Consider the following 13,199-nt stretch of genomic DNA (forward strand, 5'->3'; position numbering starts at 1 on the left):
CACCCCGCCAAACCGCTCCGGGCTGCTCGTTTGCACGCTCCGGGCGGCGCCCAGAGCGAAAAGCCTCCGAAGCTCGCGCTGGCGACGTGCGTCCCCTCCACCTCCCGTTGGCATCTTCCATCTTACACGTTCAAGTCGATAGCCGCGGAGCCGGAGTGCAAACGGGGCGCGCTCCTGCTCCTGGCGGGGGTTTTGGACTCGCGGGCGGACAAATACAATCTTTTCTCTTTTTTTTTTTCCCCCTGCGAGAGGCCCTTGGATGGGGCTTTGTAAGAAATCCGGCAAGGTTAAGATGAAGGTTAGAATCAGATCAGAATAAAACCCTGGGGATTTGATGGGGCTGCCGCCTTAAAATGCACCACGCGGTTTTTGAACCTGGGTGCAGAACGGGCGGGAAAAAAACATCTGCAAGACTGCAAATGTGTGTATCTTTCTCAAGTAACAGGCTGTCCACGGTTTTGGAATTCCTCGGTAAAACTGATTGTCACACAAGCACAAACACTCACATACCAGCTTTCCCTCTCGTTTGTAAATCATACTGGGAACTTGAAATCCCTTTTATCTCCAACCCTCCATTAAATGATTTATAGAAAGAAAAGTCCCCTCTTTAAAAATAAAGTATCATTTTCTAAAATACGGGAATATTCCAAGGCAAACAAACCGTATTATTGCTGGAGCCAAAGGAACCACAGTCTCAAAATTGTAATTCACTGGGTGTTAGTAGAAGTTACTTGACTTCACTTTGAATGGAAAGAATCCTGGGACTTTTGTGATGTGATACAGTTTTGGAGATTTAGGGGCATGATATCCTTTGAATTTAAGGAATTTCGATAACTTTTTCAAGGATGTTCCTAATTGAAAACACTTGTTTTGCCTTTTGGACACAGTTTGGGACAAAACGTTGGCTATGGTGCAACATTCTTCCCACAGGTTTGTTGTTAGGGTGTGTTAAAGAGGGCGAGGCCGGCTTAAGGGGGAAAAGGAAACATCGTGAAAGCCGCTGAAGTACAAAAACACTTTCAGAAACTCTAATAACAGACTTAAGTTATTGAGCGTGGGCTAGATCCGAGAAACACTTGAGTTAACATTGCTCACAGCCCTCTGCAGAAAAGATAAATAAATAAATGAAATGGTGCCACTTCTTGGTGTTCATCATTAAAAAGCACCCAAGTGCCCAACACAGTTGAAGCAAATTAAAAGGGCATTGCCACTGTCTTAGAGAACGGGGATGGACCTTCCTGTCAATTAGTTACTGCCCCAAGCTCTGGGAATTCCCGTTCTTCCTATTCAACATTCACTTCAACAACTACATCAAGTGCCTTCTATGCGGCCAACACAAGAATGTGTAAAACACGTGCACTCGATGACACCTCTACTAGGAAGAGACAAACGGATCAATTAATTCAGCCTGAGGGATAAGGGCTAAAATGGGGGAGAGAAGACCACCAGAGCCCTGAGCAGGGTTAGGGAAGGCTTCCTGCAGGAGGTACATTTAACTGGCACCTTGAAAGATATATATATATATATAAATAAAACAACAACAACAAAAATACCCCGTTGCCTTCGACACGATTCCGACTCACAGTGATCCTATAGGACAGAGTAGAACTGTCCCACACGGTTTCCAAGGAGCGCCTGGTGCAACATTTGATTAGCAGCCGAACTCTTAACCACTACGCCACCTGGGTTTCCTGAAAGGTATGTAGAGGTTAGTAAAATGGAAAGGGAGTTGAGTCCAGGTTGACTGTAGAATGAAGAACGAACATGGCTCGTATGAGAGACTTGCCAGTCTTTCTCTGAGAAGGGAGGGAAGGGTCAACGTGGGAGGAGCACAGAAGACCAGGCTGAAAGTAGGTCTGTGTCATTCCAAGGAGTCTCACCTTTACTCTGGTGAGCTTCTTTTACACGGCAAGAGCGAGACGTAGAGATCGGACTTGTATTTAAGAAAGATTCCACTGCAGCAGCTTGGAGGATGAATGGGAGTGTGGGGTGGTGGCTAATGGAAGGGTGAATGGGTGTGGACAGACTGGAAAAATTACTCATGCAGAGAATGAGGAAGGGAGGAGACTTGGGAGGCTCCCAAGTTCCTGGCTTAGTCTACTGGATTGTCAGCTACTTGCCTTTCAATTTCTTCAGTTTGCCTTCCATTCTCTATGACAACGGAGTCCTAACTTCTGAATTTGAGCCACCTTTGCATCTGCTGGCAGGCCGTGCCCTAGCTGGCTTCCATGTCCCTCTCTTCAGAATGCTCAATGAACTGCTAAGGGCTAATCCTGGTTGTTGGGGTTTGTTTTCAATTGTTCTCAGACCCTTACAGACTTGTGAGTGAGTGCTTTGGTGTTCTTTTTTCAAGTGAGTTAGCAAATTTGCTGTTTGGAGAAATATAATGAAAAACAGAACTTTGAACCTGCATATGGTGCAAGAGGAGAAACGATTTTCCCACATCAGCACTGGAAGACAGAGAAACTTCTGCAACAAAAGAGAAATCGAAACCGAGACAAATTTTCTGCTCCACCGAACAGAATACAAAGGAAGACAAGAAAGGTCCTTGAATGTTAGAAACAGTAAATATCCTAGTAAATGTTATTTTACATTAGATAAAGAAAAAAGGATGGATACGAAAACTCCCAATAAAAACAATGATCAATCCAGAAATCAAAAATGAGTTAAAATAAATTGTGATATAAAACTTCACTGCTACTGATTTATCACGTGAATAGTGTTTAAAATTTTGAAGCGCTGTAACAAACGCCAGATTATATGCTAAAAATATTGAATCATGTTGCCAGCTTTCAACTACCAGTGGCATTCTAACCATATTTCATATTGTGGAAATTATTTAAAAATCATTATAGTAATAAAAAGTAAATAGTTCCCCATTTAGAATATCATTGATATTCCCTCAGCGCCGGGAAAGCATTATATTCTCTCTTACTTCTATAAAGTATAGTTATAGTCCATGGGTTTATGAGTGAATATATCCATAAGTATAAAAAGAAGGTCATTTATGGGTGGAGAGGGAAATTGTAGAAAACAATTTCAGATGAAATAAAACTACATTTTCAGATAGAGGAAAGAATGCTTACCATGAATTCCTGAAATATTTCAGTCCATTCAAACCTTAACTATACCACTGAATCCTAATAGAAATACAGCTAAGTAACATGATTTTTGGAGATAATATCAATTATCTGGTTTACCAATAATACAGGCAAAAGGAATGGTAGCATTTATCTTTTTCCATCAAATGGGAGCCTTTAAGTCACCTGTGTATGTATGTGTGTATGTGTGTGAATTGCGAGTATTTTTCTTGTCCAGTATACCACATTCACAGAGCCCTGGTGGCACAGTGGTTAAGAGCTCTGGCTGCTAACCAAAAGGTCGGCAGTTCGAATCCACCAGCTGCTCCTCGGAAACTCTATTAATCGGAATCGACTCGATGGCAAAGGGAAAGCTTATTGAGCTATGAATGTAGTAGAAACCCTGTTGACTCGTAGTGACCCTATAGGACAGAGTAGAACTACCCCATAGGTATTCCAGGGAGCGACTGGTGAATTTGAACTGCCGACCTTTTGGTTAGCAGCCGAACTCTTAATCACTGCACCACAGGGCTCCAGAATTTCAGTCGTGAGTGGAAAATTAGAGACCATCTGGCCTTCTTCCCTTATTAGACCAGAGGAGAACATGGTCTACACAGCTGGGCACCACGGCAGAGCATGAGTGCCACTGATGTCTCCGGACTCTCTCAGGCCAGTTCTTCTGGGTGTTTTTCTGAAAGACAATGGGGACCAGAAGCTCTAATATAGGCACCAGCGTTTCCCAAGGCTTCTGTGATGAGAAGCCGTTTTAGATTTTCTACGAGTGTGCTCCTTCCTTCCTCTATTCTTCCTTTTTCTTTCTTCCTTTCTCCCTTTCTTTCTTTCCTTCCGTTTTTCCATCCTTCCTTCCTTCCTGCCATACAAAAAAACACGACGCGCTGACTCTATTCATTTCACAGATGTTTATCAAGCTTCAACCCTAAGCCCTGTTCTAGGCACTGTGGTTACAGAAATAAACAAAACAGGCAAGCACCTTCCTTCAAAGAGTTTGCACTCCAGCAAGGGGAAGGTGAAGTGGGGAAGGCAGTAAACAAGTAAAATATATATATAACAGACAAAGATAAATGTATCAGATAATTTCAGAGGGTGGTAAGTGCTATGAAGTGAAATAAAGCAGGTCCCAGGGGATGAGGAGGGGAGGCTGGGTTTTAATCCAGATAGTCAAGGTCTGGGGCAGTCATGAGCTCCAAGGACCGAGTATATCCTGAGCCTGGGATTTAATGGTGAATAAAAACTAACAGTGTACCTCACCCCGGTTGCTTACAGTCCAGTGAGAGAAATCATAAATCTTCATCAAATAATCGCACTCAAAATGCAAAGCTACAACCATGATACTTTTGGTCAGTGGGAACCACTGAAGTATTTGATTGTGCTGGGGAAGGGAGGGAAGCTGAGGAGGGAGGTGAGAAGAAGGGGCTGGCAGACGATCCAGGTTTGCTTTTCACAGAGAAAACTCGATTACTTTGGACTGCTGTGTGCAGGTTGACAGTCCATCTCAGAACAGAATGCAGGAAGTACGCCACTGTTTTTCAGATTTGCATTCTAGCTGAAAACGAGAGCGCATCAGAAGCAGCGGCCCCGGCAAGGAGAGCAACCAGCAGCAAATGGCCGGAGGGCCAGCAACAGAGAAAGATTGGGTTGGGACCCTTAGAAGTGGAATACAGCAAACATGGAATTTTACTTCTCGGAGCTGACAAGAATCTCTAAGAGGACCACATCTATGCCTTGAGGGAAGTGACCTGTGTGGGAGTGTGCGGGCGTGACGTGTTTCTGACTTAAAGTCAACCCTATGTAGAAAATTCAGAATATTTGTTACACCAACCAACAGTGATTCCAGTTCTCAGAGAAAATCGCACCGAACGTTACGGTTTATTCTCTTCCTGGTGTTATCTAATGCATCGTTCTACGTGGTTCAGCTTGTACAGTACATGCAATTTCGTGTTCTGATTTTTTTCTCACTTAAAAGAGAATAGAACCTGATAACAAATGACCTTCCCCTGTCATTTATTATAATCTTCATTTTACACATGAAGTAGCCAAGGTTGACCACATGCGTGGTTCAGTGGTAGAATTCTTGTCTTCCTTGCAGGAGAACAGAAAAAAATCCCAAACCCATTGCTGTTGAGTTGATTCTGATTCATAGTGACCCTACAGGACAGAGTAGAACCGCCCCAGAGGGTTTCCAAGGAGCAGCTGGTGGATTCGAACTGCCGACCTTTTGGTGAGCAGCCAAACACTTAACCACGGCACCACCATGGCTCCATGCAGGAGAGCCGGGTTCAGTTCCGAGCCAATGCACCTCATGGACAGCCACCACTCCTCTGTCACTGGAGGCTTACAGGTTGCTGTGATGCTGACCAGGTTTCAGCAGAGCTTCCAGACTAAGATGGACTAGGAAGAATGGGCTGGGGATCCACTTCTGAAAATCAGGCAATGCACACGCTACGGGTCACAAGGGTCCGATCCACAACTGATCATGGATGGCACAGGACCAGGCCTGCATTTCTTTCCATTGCGCATGGGGGTGCCTTGAGCCAGGGACCGACTTGACAGCAGCTAACAAGAACTACAACTGAGGCTGGAGAGTTAATACTCGACCAAACCTCACTGCTAATAATGGGACAACTTTCCTGTACCACGATCCTGTGAGTCTGCAGCTTATAACCAAGAGGTGCAGTATAGATGGGAAATATATTTTTGTCCCCTCTACCTGGGATATACACGTCTCTACTGTGGACTTTCATTTAAGGAAAAGAAAAAAAATACAATAATGGTATTTTAATAAATAAAACAGGTACAGAACTAAATATCAAACAGGTAGCCAGACGGTCAATTTGGACATATTACCTACGTATGTTTCTAATGTATATTTCTACCTAGGGGCCCTGGTGGTGCAGTGGTTAAAAGTTCAGCTGCTCACCAAAAGGTCAGAGGTTCAAATTCAGCAGCCGCTCCTTGGAAACTCTATGGAGCAGTTCTACTCTGTCCTATAGGTGCTATGAGTCGGAATCGACTCAAAGGCAACAGGTTTATTTATACTTAATGTTATGGAGTGCTTTCTGCTATCTCAAAAATTATGTGTTGTGGCTGAACAGCCCCCAAATTCCCCCATAATGTTTCAAAAATAGTATCTAATAAATCTTATAGTATAAATGTTATACTGTAACTATTCTACGTTCTGTAATCCAAATATTTTTACATGCTAATCCTTTTCCATAGGGGAAAAAAAAGCATCTGAAAAAAAATGGCCATTGCCATACTTATTCCAAAGGGCCAAAATAATTTTTGAAAATTGCAATTAAACCCCAGAACCAAACCCACTGCCATCAAATTGATTCTGACTGCTAGCCACCCTATAGGACAGAGTAGAACTGCCCCATTGGGTTTCCAAAGCTGTAAATCTTTGCAGAAGCAGACCGCCACATCTTTCTCCCGCAGAGCCCCTGGTGGTTTCCAATCGTTGACCTTTTGGTTAGCAGTCGAGCACTTTAATCACTGTACCACCAGGGCTCCTTGAAAAAGCCAATAGCAGAGTTTATTTTTTCCCCTTAAACGCCTGCTGTGTGTCCGTATTCATTTCATTCTTGAGATTCCTTTCTTTGGCTTCTCTGATACTGCCTGGCCCTCTTTCTTTTCATTGCGTTGTGTGTGTTCTCTCTGTGGATCTTTCGTTGCCTCCTCTGACTGCTTCTTACCTCTCTGGGTTTTCTGAAATTACGTTCAGAACATGCCTCGAGGGATGTCCTAAAGAGACTTTTGAATAAGAACACCTTCTGTCACCTTAATAGAGGGCGGGAGCCTCATACACACATCTTTTTTCTCTTCTTTCTTCTTTGTCTTGTCCAACAGTGTGGAAACTGGGTAGTACAGCTCTAAATTAAGTCTAATATCTGAACTCAAGCATCAGTACGCTGGCTATTGCTCCTTGATTCGTTTAACGAATGTTTACGGAAGACTCACCATGGGCCAAATTGCTATATTTGGACTAAACCAAACCCAAACCAAATCCACTGCCCTCACATCAATTCCAACTCATAGCGACCCTATAGGACACAGTAGAACTGCCTCATAGGATTTTCAAGGCTGAAATCTTGACGGAAGCAGACTGCCGCATCTTTCTCCCATGGAGCAGCTGGTGGGTTCAAAGCCCTGAACTTTCGGTTAGTAGCTGAGTGTCTTAACCACTGCGCAACCGTACTTGGATTAGGGATACAGAAATCAGTCAATAGATCTTCTTGCACGTGTTCATAGACTTGACTTGATGTGGGGACAGACATGGGGGAAGAAAACTGGAAAAGTGTGTAGCAGGTGAAAACAATTGAACTAAATCTGACAACCCCTGAGTGCTTACCATGTGCCAGCAGGCGACAAGGAAGACAGGGCTGGTCGAGGCTTTGCGCCTCATGGACTCCCAAGCAGGTGGCAAATGGTACAAATAATTACCCGGCACATGCAAATAAGTGTCCCAGCAACATGAGGAGAATGTTTTCCATATGCCATTATAAGAAATCAGTAAGTATCAGGTGCTGTTCTCAGATCCTCCGGCTCCCAGGTGACAAGCTTCCTCAAGCTGCCCTCAGAGAATCCAAGATTGACCTCAGAGCCCAGGCTGGCCTTGCAGCCCCCCTCTCCTCCCCTCTCCTTGGCCTTCAATAACAAATCCTCAACTAAATGATAGGGGATTATCTGATTAAAGTAATTCACGCTAAAGTGAGAATGAGGCTTAATCTTCCAAGAGTGTTTGCTTTGACAAAGGGTAGTTTGTTAACCCAAATGAAGTGCTAACTAGCAGAGCTCCAAGAGCAAATCCATGGAAGGATCCCTCCTCCTCACCTTCCAGGCTCCCCACCCCCACTTCCTTCCCTTCATTTCCTCTCCCGAAGTAAAGGAAGAAGGGATCCTGGTGAATTCAGAGTGTCAGAGACTCTAATTACACACATTATCCCTTTGAACCCTCACTAGAGGTGCATGGGGTGATAATTATGAGCCCATTCTAGAAATGAAGAGACAAAATTAGGGTAGCTCTCAGCTTCGACTACACTTTGGCTCATCAGACAGCAATGCAGTAAAATCAGAATTTCTGAGGCTGGCACCCAGGCAGCTGTATTTTTCTTTTTTTAAAGCTCCTCAGATGATTCTAATGTGCCACCAAGGTTGAGTACCACTGAACTAGAGTTTAAGAGATGAAATTACTCAGAATCTGCTTTGCAGTGGCAACCAATTGGCCTGCTCCATTTCTCCCTTTAGCAAATAATGTTTATTTGGCTCAACAGAAACAATGTTCTCTGCAGGAAACTTCCATCGCAAATAACAAGAGGTTTGGGTAAGCTGGTGCCCACATGCATCTAGGAGTATGGGAGCCAGGACTAGCTGTAGGGAGACAAGATGGTGGTGCAAGAATGCATTTCGTCACGCACTGGCTGGAAATGGTGCTCCTCAGGCAACTGAAATACGCTTCACCTTACGTCAGGCAAGCATTAGTGATCCGTGGGCTTCAAACTAGGCATGCCCGCACATTCTATAATGCATAGGTTACTGTTTGCTTAAAATCGCGTACCCCGTCTCTTGCTAATAAATTATGATAACGGGAGCTCCTCGTAAATGACATCTGGGCCTTTGAGAGATTAAGAGTGTCCGAGGCCACATCCTTTTGGTCGGCAGTTCGAATCCACCAGCCGCTCCTTGGAGACACTATGGGGCAGTTCTACTCTGTCCTATAGGGCCGCTAGGAGTCAGAATTGACTCAATGGTAATGGGTTCGGTTTCTTTGGTTGTATGTGTATGTATAGATACACACACATAAATATATCAGAATGAATAGACATCAAAAAAAGTCTTGTGCAAATTTTAGTACATTTTAAAAAATCACTCAACCAATTAGGTAGTTAAATCATAAACACAAATAAATTAACATGACATAATCTCATTTGAGTCTCATCTGAAAGTAATGTTAGAAGTCTTAATTTGTGGCCTTTTATGAATGTACCATCAGTCCAAATGACCCTCTTGGTCCACCTGGGTGGATCTGAATGGCACGCTTCTGCAGTGAGCTTAGCAATGAGTGACTGCTGACAGGCCTGATCTTGTCCAGCCTTCCCAGTAGTGAATGTGTCTTAGACAATGTTGAGCATTCTTTCCCCCCTTCCAAGTTTTCAGCTGTAAGTCACCTGCTCACCAGTAACTGCTACATTTTCTCTCTAAGTCTTTTTGCCGTCAACTGTCCTCTCCAACCCACAAATACTCTTTGAGTACCTGGCTAATTCTGGCCTTTCCTAGAATCTGAAGCTGTTGGGCAGGCAAAAACTAGACCCTGAGCCTCACAAAATGCAGAGTCTATTGGAGACAATAGATATGGTAAAGTAAAAAAATACAAATGTGCAAAGTTCAGTGAAAAAGAAGAACAGGGATGTGTAACAGGTGGATCTAAACCTGTTAGATCAACAGATGGACAATTCTCATTATTTCTACGGTCTCCCTTTTCTAAACTGAGTTCAAATTTCTGGAATTAACAGCCACGCGGGAACCATTAGAGTGTTTATTCTACATATCTACACTACCTGAATTCCTCCTCGTTTCCAAGGAAAGAACTCTATTGCTGGTTGCATGAGATAAGCACTTTATGTCTCTTAGGTGGCAGGGTGTTCACCACACAGCCCCTCAGGTCAAGGCTAAAGAAGCCTGTGACTGATGAGCACTACCTTGCCCTCGTTGTGTTCTTTGTTCTTTACCTCCATTCACTTCCTTGATTTAATCATGCGTCTGTGATGTCTGCAGACAAAGCCAGCCTGAATCTCACGCTTGAAAAGAGTATGGCATGTCAGGCTTTGAATTCATATATGAAAATAAAATGAAAATCCAGTTGCATTATCTTTTGTTTTGTCAAAGCGAAAAGCTCTTTTTGATCTTGTTTTCCTGGATATTAAAAAAAAAGTTTTTTTAGTGTTCCTTGATGTAAAAATAAAGTCATATGTGCTTTAATAGAGATGTATTGATTCCATTCAAAGTACAAGTGTACCAATGTTTATGCACGATTATTCTAGACTAGCAATACAGCAGTAATCTATAACTCCCACCCACATACTCACACCCATACACAGTGTAACTTCCCTCTGCAGCTTCAAGACTCCCACACTTTGCAAAAGCACTTCCCTGCTTGTCTTTATAATTAAGTAAAGAAAAGTTAGCTGTATGAAAGAGGCTGGCCACTCTAGGCTTCTCCCTTCATGAAGCTGTACTTCATTTTAGTCATACTAAAATAGTCTAAATTACAGGCTTAGCCAGGGCAGTTTTTCCCTTTGTGAAGCCTTTGAAGTTTATTTTTTCTTACAAAGTTCTAATAGGTCTGTTTTGAAATAACCTTTAAATAGTTTAGCACAGTCCCTAAATGCTTAGAACTCTAAGTGGGCATTGGGAGATGGTAATTTTTCTAGATAAAACTTCAAATTGTGGAAAAGGGCATGTTTGACACTATTACGCAATTCATACAAAACCCAAAAAACCAAACCCGTGGAGTCGATTCTGATTCATAGCAATCCCATAAGACAGAGTAGAATTGCCCCGTAGGGTTTTAAGGAGCAGCTGGTGGATTCGAACTGCTAACCTTTTGGTTAGCGACTGAGTTCTTTAACCACTGAGCCACCAGGGTTCCTCAATTCATACAAAGCAGCCAAAATTAATCACTGGGAAGAGAAAGTGCATAGAGGATATATGGTTTGACTTGAGATAGTCTTCTTACCACAATGGAAGAAGAGGTCAACTGAAGTAATGTATTTCCTCTATGACTAATTACTGGGTGATTAAAGGGAAAGCACTGTCTGCTTTGGGGTTATTGGCAACAGGAATCCACATGCCAAATATGACGCATGGGTCAGTTTCTGTTGGCAAGAGTCATGGTTGCTGCGACCTTGCCCTTCTGCCTTTGTTGTTGCTGTTCTTAGCAACAAGGCTTACCCACCCTCTCAGTCCCCCACTAGGTGCAATGACTTAGATATGCTCCACACTTTGGAGAAGAATGAGGTCAGGAAAAAGGGACGTTATTTCAAAGGCTGCTGTTCTGCCCACTGCCTTGGCCCCAGTGAGCTCCTGTGAAGTAAAGACAGGGTTTGGAGTCTGTAATTAGACATGTAATTTTAGATCTTCCCTCCAAGTCTCAGTTACCTGATGAAGTTGTGATGATCAATGACTTCATGAGACTTAATCTAACACGTCAGGTCTTTGATAAATTATAGCTATTGTTATTATCTCAAATAGATAGTCATGATGACTTCCAGACAACACGGTGCCATAGGCAGAAGCACCACGCCATCCCTCCACGGCAAAGATCAAAAAAACTAAGCCAAACAGAGGAAATGGCAATCCTGAAACCCTAAGCATCAAATGAAGAGATAAAGAACTCAGCCAAGCACCGAATGGAATAAGAAACTGACAGAGAACAGACAGCAAGGAGAGATACATGCAGAGGTTCCCTATCAGCTAATGCAGCACAGATCTGCCATCTTGGACTCCTATCAGAGATCAGTGAACGGGGGTACGAGAAAGCAGCTTCACCGAGCTTCCAGCAGGAGACAGAACAACCAGTAACCAGCGATATACGCTTTCCCACCCCCAACCCTTCTTCACTCGCACTCAGCCTCCTCTGCTTCCTGTGGCCAGTGTCTTGGCTGGGAAGCACCACCTTCACCCTGGTGTCACTTGGGTTCCACCTGCCCATATTGGCCAGCTCCCTAAGTGGCATTTCTTGGCTGCTGGGGTTACTTTTTTCCGCTTCTTTAGATTTCTTCCTTATTTCTCACCACCTCCCCCTCCTTTCTCTCAAATACCTGGCTCCATGTACCATGTTTGCTTCTTCCTGAAAGGCTGTGAAACACTGCTCGAATGTGAAACTGCTTCCTGGCCTGTGCTTCCACACTGGTAGGATCTTGGGGCTTTCTTGTTTGTTTGTCTTGAGTTGTTTGTTTGTTTTCTTTTTCTTTTCTTGAATTAGGAGCCTGTGCTGGCCGGACAATGCTGCACGGCTTGGGACCTAGCCCATCAGTTTGCGCAGACCATGCAGAGGGATCCCTGAGGGCATTTCTTTCTTTGTGTTTTTTTTGGGGGGCTTTTTTTTTTTTCTGTTTTTCTTTGGGGATTTTTCTTGTTCTTTTTTTTTTTTAAATTGTTTGTTTTGTTTTCTTTTCCCTCTTGTTCCCTTTGTGTCTTTCTTCATTACTCAGTTTCTCATCTCTCTATACTTTCCTTCTCTTCCTGTCCCCTGATTACCTGGTGCTGAGTGACACCTCTACCCCTTCTAGCCAGGCTGTACTTCACAGCCTGGAAGCAACTTCCTCAGACCTTGCAGCTGCACCAGAGGGATCCCTGGAAGGTTTGCTTTTCTTCTTTCTTTCTAATTTTATTTATTCATTTTTTTCTTTTCTTTTTTTTCTTCTTCTCCTTTTTTTTCCTTCTCCTTCTTTTCTCCATTTCATAGTCCCTCATCTCTCCACTCCAACAGCAAGCTCCCCTAGCACTCTTTTTTGTTTGTATGTTTTTGGCTACCATTCCTCTCTCCTCTCTCCCATACCCATCTTAGCTCCACACACCACAGTCTCCCCCCTCCATCCTGCCTACTTGCACTGTGCGCTGAACATCACACCACCAAGCAGCCCAGGCACGGACTACCAGAACCTGCCCTGCACTGATTACCAGCTTGCCCTGGTGGCTGCATTAAGTGCCACAAACAACCCTTCCCAGCAACTCCTCCTCAGCTAGACCTGCCCTGCTGTACCACATCTGAGCGACTGACCCTGCCAATTGGAGAAGGAGGCGAAAAGTATTGTGCCCAAAGATAAGCAAACAACAAAGAACACACAGCCTGCCTGCTCAGACACAGCCAAATAAAACAAAAAAGCAAGATGAAACAAAGAAATCTATAATCAATAAACGAGGAAAGTAATTACCGAATGCCCCGAAGACAGCAGACAATATCAAAACATATACAAAAACAGGACAGGATGGTTCCAGTAGGTGTCCAAAATAAAACACCAGATGACTTTCCAGTAGAAGAAAATGCACTAGAACTACCTGATAGGGAATTCAACTCTCTACTATTCAGAGCTATCCAAG

General features: G+C 43.5%; 1 protein-coding gene across 5 annotated transcripts in view; it reads right to left on the reverse strand.

Annotated features, from left to right (window-relative positions):
• The window catches only part of MBNL1 (muscleblind like splicing regulator 1), a 219,907-nt gene that overhangs the window by 191,815 nt on the left and 14,893 nt on the right, over positions 1–13,199 (reverse strand). The window contains exon 1 of one of the 5 annotated variants that reach the window (XM_023733896.1): positions 1,881–1,900. The exons of the other annotated variants lie outside the window; for them this stretch is intronic. The gene's annotated coding sequence lies outside the window, so the exon portion shown is untranslated. Of the gene's footprint in view, positions 1–1,880; positions 1,901–13,199 lie in introns of those variants that run through there. 5 annotated transcript variants of the gene reach the window in all.

This window comes from Trichechus manatus, unplaced genomic scaffold (assembly GCF_000243295.1).
Source record: "Trichechus manatus latirostris isolate Lorelei unplaced genomic scaffold, TriManLat1.0 scaffold00062, whole genome shotgun sequence".
In the NCBI taxonomy this organism is placed as follows: domain Eukaryota; kingdom Metazoa; phylum Chordata; class Mammalia; order Sirenia; family Trichechidae; genus Trichechus; species Trichechus manatus.